At 53.0% G+C, this 14788-nt stretch overlaps 1 protein-coding gene across 1 annotated transcript in view; it reads left to right on the plus strand.

The window, feature by feature from the left end:
- Positions 1-14788, plus strand: part of LOC109907786 (RNA-binding protein 38) — a 35698-nt gene that overhangs the window by 17018 nt on the left and 3892 nt on the right. The gene's annotated exons all lie outside the window — the stretch shown is intronic.

Genomic DNA, 14788 nt, shown 5'->3' on the forward strand with positions numbered 1-14788 from the left:
CCCCAGCCTTGGTCTGTCTGTCTGTCTGTCTGTCTGTCTGTCTGAGCTTATGTCCCCAGCCTTGGTCTGTCTGTCTGTCTGTCTGTCTGTCTGTCTGAGCTTATGTCCCCAGCCTTGGTCTGTCTGTCTGTCTGTCTGTCTGTCTGTCTGAGCTTATGTCCCCAGCCTTGGTCTGTCTGTCTGTCTGTCTGTCTGTCTGTCTGAGCTTATGTCCCCAGCCTTGGTCTGTCTGTCTGTCTGTCTGTCTGTCTGTCTGAGCTTATGTCCCCAGCCTTGGTCTGTCTGTCTGTCTGTCTGTCTGTCTGAGCTTATGTCCCCAGCCTTGGTCTGTCTGAGCTTATGTCCCCAGCCTTGGTCTGTCTGTCTGTCTGTCTGTCTGTCTGAGCTTATGTCCCCAGCCTTGGTCTGTCTGAGCTTATGTCCCCAGCCTTGGTCTGTCTGTCTGTCTGTCTGTCTGTCTGAGCTTATGTCCCCAGCCTTGGTCTGTCTGAGCTTATGTCCCCAGCCTTGGTCTGTCTGTCTGTCTGTCTGTCTGTCTGAGCTTATGTCCCCAGCCTTGGTCTGTCTGTCTGTCTGTCTGTCTGTCTGAGCTTATGTCCCCAGCCTTGGTCTGTCTGTCTGTCTGTCTGTCTGTCTGTCTGTCTGTCTGTCTGTCTGTCTGTCCCCAGCCTTGGTCTGTCTGTCTGTCTGTCTGTCTGTCCCCAGCCTTGGTCTGTCTGTCTGTCTGTCTGAGCTTATGTCCCCAGCCTTGGTCTGTCTGTCTGTCTGTCTGTCTGTCTGTCTGTCTGTCTGTCTGTCTGTCTGTCTGTCTGTCTGTCTGTCTGTCTGTCTGTCTGTCTGTCTGTCTGAGCTTATGTCCCCAGCCTTGGTCTGTCTGTCTGTCTGTCTGTCTGTCCCCAGCCTTGGTCTGTCTGTCTGTCTGTCTGTCTGTCCCCAGCCTTGGTCTGTCTGTCTGTCTGTCTGTCTGTCTGAGCTTATGTCCCCAGCCTTGGTCTGTCTGTCTGTCTGAGCTTATGTCCCCAGCCTTGGTCTGTCTGTCTGTCTGAGCTTATGTCCCCAGCCTTGGTCTGTCTGTCTGTCTGTCTGTCTGTCTGTCTGTCTGTCTGTCTGTCTGTCTGTCTGTCTGTCTGTCTGTCTGTCTGTCTGAGCTTATGTCCCCAGCCTTGGTCTGTCTGTCTGTCTGTCTGTCTGTCCCCAGCCTTGGTCTGTCTGTCTGTCTGTCTGTCTGTCTGAGCTTATGTCCCCAGCCTTGGTCTGTCTGTCTGTCTGAGCTTATGTCCCCAGCCTTGGTCTGTCTGTCTGTCTGAGCTTATGTCCCCAGCCTTGGTCTGTCTGTCTGTCTGAGCTTATGTCCCCAGCCTTGGTCTGTCTGTCTGTCTGAGCTTATGTCCCCAGCCTTGGTCTGTCTGTCTGTCTGAGCTTATGTCCCCAGCCTTGGTCTGTCTGTCTGTCTGAGCTTATGTCCCCAGCCTTGGTCTGTCTGTCTGTCTGAGCTTATGTCCCCAGCCTTGGTCTGTCTGTCTGTCTGAGCTTATGTCCCCAGCCTTGGTCTGTCTGTCTGTCTGAGCTTATGTCCCCAGCCTTGGTCTGTCTGTCTGTCTGAGCTTATGTCCCCAGCCTTGGTCTGTCTGTCTGTCTGAGCTTATGTCCCCAGCCTTGGTCTGTCTGTCTGTCTGAGCTTATGTCCCCAGCCTTGGTCTGTCTGTCTGTCTGAGCTTATGTCCCCAGCCTTGGTCTGTCTGTCTGTCTGAGCTTATGTCCCCAGCCTTGGTCTGTCTGTCTGTCTGAGCTTATGTCCCCAGCCTTGGTCTGTCTGTCTGTCTGAGCTTATGTCCCCAGCCTTGGTCTGTCTGTCTGTCTGAGCTTATGTCCCCAGCCTTGGTCTGTCTGTCTGTCTGAGCTTATGTCCCCAGCCTTGGTCTGTCTGTCTGTCTGAGCTTATGTCCCCAGCCTTGGTCTGTCTGTCTGTCTGAGCTTATGTCCCCAGCCTTGGTCTGTCTGTCTGTCTGAGCTTATGTCCCCAGCCTTGGTCTGTCTGTCTGTCTGAGCTTATGTCCCCAGCCTTGGTCTGTCTGTCTGTCTGAGCTTATGTCCCCAGCCTTGGTCTGTCTGTCTGTCTGAGCTTATGTCCCCAGCCTTGGTCTGTCTGTCTGTCTGAGCTTATGTCCCCAGCCTTGGTCTGTCTGTCTGTCTGAGCTTATGTCCCCAGCCTTGGTCTGTCTGTCTGTCTGAGCTTATGTCCCCAGCCTTGGTCTGTCTGTCTGTCTGAGCTTATGTCCCCAGCCTTGGTCTGTCTGTCTGTCTGAGCTTATGTCCCCAGCCTTGGTCTGTCTGTCTGTCTGAGCTTATGTCCCCAGCCTTGGTCTGTCTGTCTGTCTGAGCTTATGTCCCCAGCCTTGGTCTGTCTGTCTGTCTGAGCTTATGTCCCCATCTGGTCTGTCTGTCTGTCGGCTTATGTCCCCAGCCTTGGTCGTCTGTCTGTCTGAGCTTATGTCCCCAGCCTTGGTCTGTCTGTCTGTCTGAGCTTATGTCCCCAGCCTTGGTCTGTCTGTCTGTCTGAGCTTATGTCCCCAGCATTGGTCTGTCTGTCTGTCTGAGCTTATGTCCCCAGCCTTGGTCTGTCTGTCTGTCTGAGCTTATGTCCCCAGCCTTGGTCTGTCTGTCTGTCTGAGCTTATGTCCCCAGCCTTGGTCTGTCTGTCTGTCTGAGCTTATGTCCCCAGCCTTGGTCTGTCTTGTCTGTCTGAGCTTATTTCCCCAGCCTTGGTCTGTCCTGTCTGTCCTGAGCTTATGTCCCCAGCCTTGGTCTGTCTGTCTGTCTGAGCTTATGTCCCCAGCCTTGTCTGTCTGTCTTCGAGCTTAGGTTCCCCCAGCCTTGTCTGTCTGTCGGTCTGAGCTTATGTCCCCAGCCTTGGTCTGTCCTGTCTGTCTGAGCTTATGTCCCCAGCCTTGGTCTGTCTGTCTGTCTGAGCTTATGTCCCCAGCCCTTGGTCCTGTCTGTCTGTCTGAGCTTATGTCCCCCAGCCTTGGTCTGTCTGTCTGTCTGAGCTTATGTCCCCAGCCTTGGTCTGTCTGTCTGTCTGAGCTTATGTCCCCAGCCTTGGTCTGTCTGTCTGTCTGAGCTTATGTCCCCAGCCTTGGTCTGTCCTGTCTGTCTGAGCTTATGTCCCCAGCCTTGGTCTGTCTGTCTGTCTGAGCTTATGTCCCCAGCCTTGGTCTGTCTGTCTGTCTGAGCTTATGTCCCCAGCCTTGGTCTGTCTGTCTGTCTGAGCTTATGTCCCCAGCCTTGGTCTGTCTGTCCTGTCTGAGCTTATGTCCCCAGCCTTGGTCTGTCTGTCTGTCTGAGCTTATGTCCCCAGCCTTGGTCTGTCTGTCTGTCTGAGCTTATGTCCCCCAGCCTTGGTCTGTTCTGTCTGTCCTGAGCTTATGTTCCCCAGCCTTGGTCTGTCTGTCTGTCTGAGCTTATGTCCCCAGCCTTGGTCTGTCTGTCTGTCTGAGCTTATGTCCCCAGCCTTGGTCTGTCTGTCTGTCTGAGCTTATGTCCCCAGCCTTGGTCTGTCTGTCTGTCCTGAGCTTATGTCCCCAGCCTTGGTCTGTCTGTCTGTCTGAGCTTATGTCCCCAGCCTTGGCTGTCTGTCTGTCTGAGCTTATGTCCCCGCCTTGGTCTGTCAGTCTGTCGAGCTTATTCCCCAGCCTTGTCTGTCCTGTCTGTCTGAGCTTATGTCCCCAGCCTTGGTCTGTCTGTCTGTCTGAGCTTATGTCCCCAGCCTTGGTCTGTCTGTCTGTCTGAGCTTATGGTCCCCAGCCTTGGTCTGTCTGTCTGTCTGAGCTTATGTCCCCAGCCTTGGTCTGTCTGTCTGTCTGAGCTTATGTCCCCAGCCTTGGTCTGTCTGTCTGTCTGAGCTTATGTCCCCAGCCTTGGTCTGTCTGTCTGTCTGAGCTTATGTCCCCAGCCTTGGTCGGTCTGTCTGTCTGAGCTTATGTCCCCAGCCTTGGTCGTCTGTCCTGTCTGAGCTTATGTCCCAGCCTTGGTCTGTCTGTCTGTCTGAGCTTATGTCCCCAGCCTTGGTCTGTCTGTCTGTCGAGCTTATGTCCCCAGCCTTGGTCTGTTCTGTCTGTCTGAGCTTATGTCCCCAGCCTTGGTCTGTCTGTCTGTCTGAGCTTATGTCCCCAGCCTTGGTCTGTCTGTCTGTCTGAGCTTATGTCCCAGCCTGGTACTTCTGTCTGTCTGAGCTTATGTCCCAGCCTTGGTCTGTCTGTCTGTCTGAGCTTAGGTCCCCAGCCTTGGTCTGTCTGTCTGTCTGAGCTTATGTCCCCAGCCTTGGTCTGTCTGTCTGTCTGAGCTTATGTCCCCAGCCTTGGTCTGTCTGTCTGTCCTGAGCTTATGTCCCCAGCCTTGGTCTGTCTGTCTGTCTGAGCTTATGTCCCCAGCCTTGGTCTGTCTGTCGTCTGAGCTTATGTCCCCAGCCTTGGTCTGTCTGTCTGTCTGAGCTTATGTCCCCAGCCTTGGGTCGGTCTGTCTGTCTGGCTTATGTCCCCAGCCTTGGTCTGTCTGTCTTCGGAGCTTAGGTCCCCAGCCTGGTCGGTCTGTCTGATCTGAGCTTATGTCCCCAGCCTTGGTCTGTCTGTCTGTCTGAGCTTATGTCCCCAGCCTTGGTCTGTTCTGTCTCGTCTGAGCTTATGTCCCCAGCCTTGGTCTGTCTGTCTGTCTGAGCTTATGTCCCCAGCCTTGGTCTGTCTGTCTGGCTGAGCTTATGTCCCCAGCCTTGGTCTGTCTGTCTGTCTGAGCTTATGTCCCCAGCCTTGGTCTGTCTGTCTGTCTGAGCTTATGTCCCCAGCCTTGGTCTTCTTCTGTCTGAGCTTATGTCCCCAGCCTTGGTCTGTCTGTCTGTCTGAGCTTATGTCCCCAGCCTTGGTCTGTCTGACTTGTACCCTTGTCCCTGTCTGAGCTTATGTCCCCAGCCTTGGTCTGATCTGTCTGTCTGAGCTTATGTCCCCAGCCTTGGTCTGTCTGTCTGTCTGATCTTATGTGTCCCCAGCCTTGGTCTGTCTGTCTGTCTGAGCTTATGGGCCCCAGCCTTGGTCTGTCCTGTCTGTCTGAGCTTATGTCCCCAGCCTTGGTCTGTCTGTCATGTCTGAGCTTATGTCCCCACCTTGGTCTGTCTGTCTGTCTGAGCTTATGTCCCCAGCCTTGGTCTGTCTGTCTGTCTGAGCTTATGTCCCCAGCCTTGGTCTGTCTGTCTGTCTGAAGCTTATGTCCCCAGCCTTGGCTGTCTGTCTGTCTGAGCTTATGTCCCCAGCCTTGGTCTGTCTGTCTGTCTGAGCTTATGTCCCCAGCCTGGTCTGTCTGTCTGTCTGAGCTTATGTCCCCAGCCTTGGTCGGTCTGTCTGTCTGAGCTTATGTCCCCAGCCTTGGTCTGTCTGTCTGTCTGAGCTTATGTCCCCAGCCTTGGTCTGTCTGTCTGTCTGAGCTTATGTCCCCAGCCTTGGTCTGTCCTGTCTGTCTGAGCTTATGTCCCCAGCCTTGGTCTGTCTGTCTGTCTGAGCTTATGTCCCCAGACTTGGTCTGTCTGTCTGTCTGACTTATGTCCCCAGCCTTGGCTGTTCTGTCTTGTCTGAGCTTATGTCCCCAGCCTTGGTCTGTCTGTCTGTCTGAAGCTTATGTCCCAGCCTTGGTCTGTGCCTGTTCTGTCTGAGCTTATGTCCCCAGCCTTGGTCTGTCTGTCTGTCTGAGCTTATGTCCCCAGCCTTTGGTCTGTCTGTCTGTCTGAGCTTATGGTCCCCAGCCTTGTCTGTCTGTCTGTCTGAGCTTATGTCCCCAGCCTTGGTCTGTCTGTCTGTCTGAGCTTATGTCCCCAGCCTTGGTCGGTCTGTCTGTCTGAGCTTATGTCCCCAGCCTTGGTCTGTCTGTCTGTCTGAGCTTATGTCCCCAGCCTTGGTCTGTCTGTCTGTCTGAGCTTATGTCCCCAGCCTTGGTCTGTCTGTCTGTCTGAGCTTATGTCCCCAGCCTTGTTCTGTCTGTCTGTCTGAGGCTTATGTCCCCAGCCTTGGTCTGGTCTGTCTGTCCTGAGCTTATGTCCCCAGCCTTGGTCTGTCTGTCTGTCTGAGCTATGTCCCCAGCCTTGGTCTGTCTGTCTGTCTGAGCTTATGTCCCCAGCCTTGGTCTGTCTGTCTGTCTGAGCTTATGTCCCCAGCCTTGGTCTGTCTGTCTGTCTGAGCTTATGTCCCCAGCCTTGGTCTGTCTGTCTGTCTGAGCTTATGTCCCCAGCCTTGGTCTGTCTGTCTGTCTGAGCTTATGTCCCCAGCCTTGGTCTGTCTGTCTGTCTGAGCTTATGTCCCCAGCCTTGGTCTGTCTGTCTGTCTGAGCTTATGTCCCCAGCCTTGGTCTGTCTGTCTGTCTGAGCTTATGTCCCCAGCCTTGGTCTGTCTGTCTGTCTGAGCTTATGTCCCCAGCCTTGGTCTGTCTGTCTGTCTGAGCTTATGTCCCCAGCCTTGGTCTGTCTGTCTGTCTGAGCTTAATGTCCCCAGCCTTGGGTCTGTCTGTCCTGTCTGAGCTTAATGTCCCCAGCCTTGGGTCTGTCTGTCTGTCTGAGCCTATGTCCCCAGCCTTGGGTCTGTCTGTCTGTCTGGAAGCTTATTGTCCCCAGCCTTGGTCTGTCTGTCTGTCTGAGCTTATGTCCCCAGCCTTGGTCTGTCTGTCTGTCTGGAGCTTATGTCCCAGCCTTGCGTAGGTGGGTCTGTCTGTCTGAGCTTATGTACCCAGCCTTGGTCTGTCTGATCCAGTCTGAGCTTATGGTCCCCCAGCCTTGGTCTGTCCTGTCTGGTCTGAGCTTATGTCCCCAGCCTTGGTCTGTCCTGTCTGTCTGAGCTTATTGTCCCAGCCTTGGTCTGTCTGTCTGTCTGAGCTTAATGTCCCCAGCCTTGGTCTGTCTGTCTGTCTGAGCCTTCATGTCCCCAGCCTTGGTCTGTCTGTTCTGTCTGAGCTTATGTCCCCATGCCTTGGTCTGTCTGTCTGTCTGAAGCTTATGTCCCCAGCCTTGGTCTGTCTGTCTGTCTGAGCTTATGTCCCCAGCCTTGGTCTGTCTGTCTGTCTGAGCTTATGTCCCCAGCCTTGGTCTGTCTGTCTGTCTGAGCTTATGTCCCCAGCCTTGGTCTGTCTGTCTGTCTGAGCTTATGTCCCCAGCCTTGGTCTGTCTGTCTGTCTGAGCTTATGTCCCCAGCCTTGGTCTGTCTGTCTGTCTGAGCTTATGTCCCCAGCCTTGGTCTGTCTGTCTGTCTGAGCTTATGTCCCCAGCCTTGGTCTGTCTGTCTGTCTGAGCTTATGTCCCCAGCCTTGGTCTGTCTGTCTGTCTGAGCTTATGTCCCCAGCCTTGGTCTGTCTGTCTGTCTGAGCTTATGTCCCCAGCCTTGGTCTGTCTGTCTGTCTGAGCTTATGTCCCCAGCCTTGGTCTGTCTGTCTGTCTGAGCTTATGTCCCCAAGCCTTGGTCTGTCTGTCTGTCTGAGCTTATGTCCCCAGCCTTGGTCTGTCTGTCTGTCTGAGCTTATGTCCCCAGCCTTGGTCTGTCTGTCTGTCTGAGCTTATGTCCCAGCCTTGGTCTGTCTGTCTGTCTGAGCTTATGTCCCCAGCCTTAGGTCTGTCATGTCTTCTGAGCTTATGTCCCCAGCCTTGGTCTGTCTGTCTGTCTGAGCTTATGTCCCCAGCCTTCGGTCTGTCTGTCTGTCTGAGCTTATGTCCAAGCCTTGTCTGTCTGTCTGTCTGAGCTTATGTCCCCAGCCTTGGTCTGTCTGTCTGTCTGAGCTTATGTCCCCAGCTTGGTCTGTCTGTCTGTCTGAGCTTATGTCCCAGCCTCTGGTCTTCTGTCTGTCTGAGCTTATGCTCCAGCCTTGGTCTGTCTGTCTGTCTGAGCTTATGTCCCCAGCCTTGGTCTGTCTGTCTGTCTGAGCTTAGTCCCCAGCCTTGGTCTGTCTGTCTGTCTGAGCTTATGTCCCCAGCCTTGGTCTGTCTGTCTGTCTGAGCTTATGTTCCCCCCAGCCTTGGTCTGTCTGTCTGTCTGAGCTTATGTCCCCAGCCTTGGTCTGTCTGTCTGTCTGAGCTTATGTCCCCAGCCTTGGTCTGTCTGTCTGTCTGAGCTTATGTCCCCAGCCTTGGTCTGTCTGTCTGTCTGAGCTTATGTCCCCAGCCTTGGTCTGTCTGTCTGTCTGAGCTTATGTCCCCAGCCTTGGTCTGTCTGTCTGTCTGAGCTTATGTCCCCAGCCTTGGTCTGGTCTGTCTGTCTGAGCTTATGTCCCCAGCCTTGGTCTGTCTGTCTGTCTGAGCTTATGTCCCCAGCCTTGGTCTGTCTGTCTGTCTGAGCTTATGTCCCCAGCCTTGGTCTGTCTGTCTGTCTGAGCTTATGTCCCCAGCCTTGGTCTGTCTGTTCTGTCTGAGCTTATGTCCCCAGCCTTGGTCTGTCTGTCTGTCTGAGCTTATGTCCCAGCTTGGTCTGTCTGTCTGGTCTAGCTTATGTCCCCAGCCTTGGTCTGTCTGTCTGTCTGAGCTTATGTCCCCAGCCTTGGTCTGTCTGTCTGTCTGAGCTATGTCCCCAGCCTTGGTCTGTCTGTCTGTCTGAGCTTATGTCCCCAGCCTTGGTCTGTCTGTCTGTCTGAGCTTATGTCCCCAGCCTTGGTCTGTCTGTCTGTCTGAGCTATGTCCCCAGCCTTGGTCTGTCTGTTGTCTGAGCTTATGTCCCCAGCCTTGGTCTGTCTGTCTGTCTGAGCTTATGTCCCCAGCCTTGGTCTGTCTGTCTGTCTGAGCTATGTCCCAGCCTTGGTCTGTCTGTCTGTCTGAGCTTATGTCCCAGCCTTGGTCTGTCTGTCTGTCTGAGCTTATGTCCCCCAGCCTTGGTCTGTCTGTCTGTCTGAGCTTATGTCCCCAGCCTTGGTCTGTCTGTCTGTCTGAGCTTATGTCCCCAGCTTGGTCTGTCTGTCTGTCTGAGTTATGTCCCCAGCCTTGGTCTGTCTGTCTAGTCCTGAGCTCTATGAGCTACCAGGCCTTGGTCTGTCTGTCTGTCTGAGCTTATGTCCCCAGCCTTGGTCTGTCTGTCTGTCTGAGCTTATGTCCCCAGCCTTGGTCTGTCTGTCTGTCTGAGCTTATGTCCCCAGCCTTGGTCTGTCTGTCTGTCTGAGCTTATGTCCCCAGCCTTGGTCTGTCTGTCTGTCTGAGCTTATGTCCCCAGCCTTGGTCTGTCTGTCTGTCTGAGCTTATGTCCCCAGCCTTGGTCTGTCTGTCTGTCTGAGCTTATGTCCCCAGCCTTGGTCTGTCTGTCTGTCTGAGCTTATGTCCCCAGCCTTGGTCTGTCTGTCTGTCTGAGCTTATGTCCCCAGCCTTGGTCTGTCTGTCTGTCTGAGCTTATGTCCCCAGCCTTGGTCTGTCTGTCTGTCTGAGCTTATGTCCCCAGCCTTGGTCTGTCTGTCTGTCTGAGCTTATGTCCCCAGCCTTGGTCTGTCTGTCTGTCTGAGCTTATGTCCCCAGCCTTGGTCTGTCTGTCTGTCTGAGCTTATGTCCCCAGCCTTGGTCTGTCTGTCTGTCTGAGCTTATGTCCCCAGCCTTGGTCTGTCTGTCTGTCTGAGCTTATGTCCCCAGCCTTGGTCTGTCTGTCTGTCTGAGCTTATGTCCCCAGCCTTGGTCTGTCTGTCTGTCTGAGCTTATGTCCCCAGCCTTGGTCTGTCTGTCTGTCTGAGCTTATGTCCCCAGCCTTGGTCTGTCTGTCTGTCTGAGCTTATGTCCCCAGCCTTGGTCTGTCTGTCTGTCTGAGCTTAGTCCCCAGCCTTGGTCTGTCTGTCTGTCTGAGCTTATGTCCCCAGCCTTGGTCTGTCTGTCTGTCTGAGCTTATGTCCCCAGCCTGGTCTGTCCTGTCTGTCTGAGCTTATGTCCCCAGCCTTGGTCTGTCTGTCTGTCTGAGCTTATGTCCCCAGCCTTGGTCTGTCTGTCTGTCTGAGCTTATGTCCCCAGCCTTGGTCTGTCTGTCTGTCTGAGCTTATGTCCCCAGCCTTGGTCTGTCTGTCTGTCTGAGCTTATGTCCCCAGCCTTGGTCTGTCTGTCTGTCTGAGCTTATGTCCCCAGCCTTGGTCTGTCTGTCTGTCTGAGCTTATGTCCCCAGCCTTGGTCTGTCTGTCTGTCTGAGCTTATGTCCCCAGCCTTTGTCTGTCTGTCTGTCTGTCTGTCTGTCTGAGCTTATGTCCCCAGCCTTGGTCTGTTTGTCTGAGCTTATGTCCCCAGCCTTGGTCTGTTTGTCTGAGCTTATGTCCCCCAGCCTTGGTCTGTTTGTCTGAGCTTATGTCCCCAGCCTTGGTCTGTTTGTCTGAGCTTATGTCCCCAGCCTTTGTCTGTCTGTCTGTCTGTCTGTCTGTCTGAGCTTATGTCCCCAGCCTTGGTCTGTTTGTCTGAGCTTATGTCCCCAGCCTTGGTCTGTTTGTCTGAGCTTATGTCCCCAGCCTTGGTCTGTTTGTCTGAGCTTATGTCCCCAGCCTTGGTCTGTCTGTCTGAGCTTATGTCCCCAGCCTTGGTCTGTCTGTCTGAGCTTATGTCCCCAGCCTTGGTCTGTCTGTCTGAGCTTATGTCCCCAGCCTTGGTCTGTCTGTCTGAGCTTATGTCCCCAGCCTTGGTCTGTTTGTCTGAGCTTATGTCCCCAGCCTTGGTCTGTTTGTCTGAGCTTATGTCCCCAGCCTTGGTCTGTCTGTCTGTCTGAGCTTATGTCCCCAGCCTTGGTCTGTCTGTCTGAGCTTATGTCCCCAGCCTTGGTCTGTCTGTCTGAGCTTATGTCCCCAGCCTTGGTCTGTCTGTCTGAGCTTATGTCCCCAGCCTTGGTCTGTCTGTCTGAGCTTATGTCCCCAGCCTTGGTCTGTCTGTCTGAGCTTATGTCCCCAGCCTTGGTCTGTTTGTCTGAGCTTATGTCCCCAGCCTTGGTCTGTTTGTCTGAGCTTATGTCCCCAGCCTTTGTCTGTCTGTCTGTCTGTTTGTCTGAGCTTATGTCCCCAGCCTTGGTCTGTCTGTCTGTCTGTTTGTCTGAGCTTATGTCCCCAGCCTTGGTCTGTCTGTCTGTCTGTTTGTCTGAGCTTATGTCCCCAGCCTTGGTCTGTTTGTCTGAGCTTATGTCCCCAGCCTTGGTCTGTTTGTCTGAGCTTATGTCCCCAGCCTTGGTCTGTTTGTCTGAGCTTATGTCCCCAGCCTTTGTCTGTCTGTCTGTCTGTTTGTCTGAGCTTATGTCCCCAGCCTTTGTCTGTCTGTCTGTCTGTTTGTCTGAGCTTATGTCCCCAGCCTTTGTCTGTCTGTCTGAGCTTATGTCCCCAGCCTTTGTCTGTCTGTCTGAGCTTATGTCCCCAGCCTTGGTCTGTCTGTCTGAGCTTATGTCCCCAGCCTTGGTCTGTTTGTCTGAGCTTATGTCCCCAGCCTTGGTCTGTTTGTCTGAGCTTATGTCCCCAGCCTTGGTCTGTTTGTCTGAGCTTATGTCCCCAGCCTTGGTCTGTTTGTCTGAGCTTATGTCCCCAGCCTTTGTCTGTCTGTCTGTCTGTCTGTCTGTCTGAGCTTATGTCCCCAGCCTTGGTCTGTTTGTCTGAGCTTATGTCCCCAGCCTTGGTCTGTTTGTCTGAGCTTATGTCCCCAGCCTTGGTCTGTTTGTCTGAGCTTATGTCCCCAGCCTTGGTCTGTTTGTCTGAGCTTATGTCCCCAGCCTTTGTCTGTCTGTCTGTCTGTCTGTCTGTCTGAGCTTATGTCCCCAGCCTTGGTCTGTTTGTCTGAGCTTATGTCCCAGCCTTGGTCTGTTTGTCTGAGCTTATGTCCCCAGCCTTGGTCTGTTTGTCTGAGCTTATGTCCCCAGCCTTGGTCTGTTTGTCTGAGCTTATGTCCCCAGCCTTTGTCTGTCTGTCTGTCTGTCTGTCTGTCTGAGCTTATGTCCCCAGCCTTGGTCTGTTTGTCTGAGCTTATGTCCCCAGCCTTGGTCTGTTTGTCTGAGCTTATGTCCCCAGCCTTGGTCTGTTTGTCTGAGCTTATGTCCCCAGCCTTTGTCTGTCTGTCTGTCTGTCTGTCTGTCTGAGCTTATGTCCCCAGCCTTGGTCTGTTTGTCTGAGCTTATGTCCCCAGCCTTGGTCTGTTTGTCTGAGCTTATGTCCCCAGCCTTGGTCTGTTTGTCTGAGCTTATGTCCCCAGCCTTTGTCTGTCTGTCTGTCTGTCTGTCTGTCTGAGCTTATGTCCCCAGCCTTGGTCTGTTTGTCTGAGCTTATGTCCCCAGCCTTTGTCTGTCTGTCTGTCTGTCTGTCTGTCTGAGCTTATGTCCCCAGCCTTGGTCTGTTTGTCTGAGCTTATGTCCCCAGCCTTTGTCTGTCTGTCTGTCTGTCTGTCTGTCTGTCTGTCTGAGCTTATGTCCCCAGCCTTTGTCTGTCTGTCTGTCTGTCTGTCTGTCTGTCTGTCTGTCTGTCTGTCTGTCTGTCTGTCTGAGCTTATGTCCCCAGCCTTGGTCTGTTTGTCTGAGCTTATGTCCCCAGCCTTGGTCTGTTTGTCTGAGCTTATGTCCCCAGCCTTGGTCTGTTTGTCTGAGCTTATGTCCCCAGCCTTTGTCTGTTTGTCTGAGCTTATGTCCCCAGCCTTTGTCTGTCTGTCTGTCTGTCTGTCTGTCTGTCTGTCTGTCTGTCTGTCTGTCTGTCTGTCTGTCTGTCTGAGCTTATGTCCCCAGCCTTTGTCTGTCTGTCTGTCTGTCTGTCTGTCTGTCTGTCTGTCTGTCTGTCTGTCTGTCTGTCTGAGCTTATGTCCCCAGCCTTGGTCTGTTTGTCTGAGCTTATGTCCCCAGCCTTGGTCTGTCTGTCTGCCTGTCTGAGCTTATGTCCCCAGCCTTGGTCTGTCTGTCTGTCTGTCTGAGCTTATGTCCCCAGCCTTGGTCTGTCTGTCCCCAGCCTTGGTCTGTCTGTCTGTCTGTCTGAGCTTATGACCCCAGCCTTGGTCTGTCTGTCTGTCCGTCCGTCCGTCCAGGGCAAATAACAAAGATGAACAGAGCTTATGTCCCCAGCCTTGGTGTATTTACATGGATGTTTAAGAGGAGAGGGGACTCATGACTAATGGTAGGAGTGGCTGTGAAGAGGTGTGTGTGAATGCAAGTGTGGGGGGGGGAGGGTGTCAGAATGTGGTCCAGTGGCTGCCTGTAGGACCCAGAGTTGGCAAGGCAGCCGCTGAGGCACCATCTGGTCCAGCTAGCTGGCAGGGCAGACGCCAGGCAGGGCGCTGACAGAGAAGTGAGATTTGGCACTTTATTCAAATTCTGTTCTTTTTTTGAAGGAGGAGAGGAAGGAGGAGGCCGGCCGGGCGGGTGAAGTGTGGTGGGGTGTGTTTCCTGTTGAAACACAGAGACAGGGTGGGGTTTGAGGGGAGGGGGGGGGATTATAGGGCTCAGTCACTGCACACACACATCTGGGAAGGCAGGCAGGATTTGAGGGCTGGTGTGTGTGTGTCCATGTGTGAAGTTGTGTTGTCCTTTGCTGAAGTGGCAGTGTTACGGTGTCAGCATGCTTCAGTTCGGCTGGCAGCTAGCCAAAGTCGACTAGGCGAACCGAACGAGTGTGCCCGCATACTCCCTTAAAATGCATTCGCTTGAAAAATGAGAAAAAGCAGAAATAGTGCTGTTTGTCCGCTTCGAGACACTGGAGCAGTATGCACTTCCTCAAAATAGCCAGAATTAATCTAAGATAACTCAAAACATCTGTCATTCATTTGGACCTTTTTACAGAAGAGATCTTAGTCACACAATTTGACATCTAATGTTTGGTGAAGTATTACTCCCCCCCCCCTCAAGAAAATGACATTAGAACGAGTTGCATGTCTCGTTGAATGACAGCAAAGTCTTCATGGAAGAATCCCTACTGTTAACCAATCACCGACGAAGGGGTGTAGACTTCGGCTACCGACTTTGGCTTGCCTCTAGAAAAAGTTTTGTGCGCCCGAACAACCGGAAAAAACCGCTCACCGAAGGTGATAATATATGCACAACACCTTCCGAACTGTCTCGGCTGGGAAGCATGCGGTCGCCTTTAGAATGGCTCAAACCGAGCCTCTCTTGTAAAACAGCATACCATCCAAACTGAGCCTCTCTTGTAAAACAGCATACCATCCAAACTGAGCCTCTCTTGTAAAACAGCATACCATCCAAACTGAGCCTCTCTTGTAAAACAGCATACCATCCAAACTGAGCCTCTCTTGTAAAACAGCATACCATCCAAACTGAGCCTCTCTTGTAAAACAGCATACCATCCAAACTGAGCCTCTCTTGTAAAACAGCATACCATCCAAACTGAGCCTCTCTTGTAAAACAGCATACCATCCAAACTGAGCCTCTCTTGTAAAACAGCATACCATCCAAACTGAGCCTCTCTTGTAAAACAGCATACCATCCAAACTGAGCCTCTCTTGTAAAACAGCATACCATCCAAACTGAGCCTCTCTCTCTCCCCTCCTCCCTCCTTTATTATTGGCAGTCTCCTCATTCCCCTACATTTCCCTCCTTTACGTTCTCTTTGTTGCCTGTATTCTACCCTCTATATCCTCTGGACATGAAGATAGTCTCGCCTCTCCCGAGTCGTTCCCCCCCCCCCCCCCCCCCCCCCGGTCTCTTCTCTCTACCTATTGAGCATTGGGGTGAAGTCCTTTTCCCTCAGGTGTTATTTTCTGCTTCCCAGGGACGTAATTAGACAAAGCTCTCCACTAAAATAGCCAATTATAAAAACCCAGTTGTTACAATCCCCCCCGGTGAAAGGGATTGACATTCAG

Source organism: Oncorhynchus kisutch, linkage group LG17 (assembly GCF_002021735.2).
Source record: "Oncorhynchus kisutch isolate 150728-3 linkage group LG17, Okis_V2, whole genome shotgun sequence".
Lineage (NCBI taxonomy): Eukaryota > Metazoa > Chordata > Actinopteri > Salmoniformes > Salmonidae > Oncorhynchus > Oncorhynchus kisutch.